The sequence below is a fragment of the Penaeus monodon genome, chromosome 23 (assembly GCF_015228065.2).
Source record: "Penaeus monodon isolate SGIC_2016 chromosome 23, NSTDA_Pmon_1, whole genome shotgun sequence".
Lineage (NCBI taxonomy): Eukaryota > Metazoa > Arthropoda > Malacostraca > Decapoda > Penaeidae > Penaeus > Penaeus monodon.
Genome location: NC_051408.1, coordinates 34242957 through 34243214, shown reverse-complemented (window position 1 = coordinate 34243214; position 258 = coordinate 34242957). Strand labels below are relative to the sequence as shown.

At 43.0% G+C, this 258-nt stretch overlaps 1 protein-coding gene across 1 annotated transcript in view; it reads left to right on the top strand.

Annotated features, from left to right (window-relative positions):
• The window catches only part of LOC119587945 (E3 ubiquitin-protein ligase TRIM37-like), a gene marked incomplete in the record, with an annotated part of 49872 nt that overhangs the window by 1062 nt on the left and 48552 nt on the right, over positions 1–258 (top strand).

The window sequence follows — 258 nt, the reverse complement described above, 5'->3', positions numbered from 1 at the left end:
CTAGAAAAAAAATATTATGGACTCCGACATGGATGTTTAAACTTATTATTCACTACCATTTTACCAGTGAATATCATTATATATTTTTTTTATTATTATAATTAATCGCCCCATACTGTCGAAGATGAATATATCCGGCCCCGTTGCTTGGCCCTGGCTCGCCGTCCCATCACCGGCGCGTCAGCTGGATTCGGTCTTTCTACGGACACGCTGACCACTGCCACGCACATAGGCACTCTCACCCATATACTCAAACGT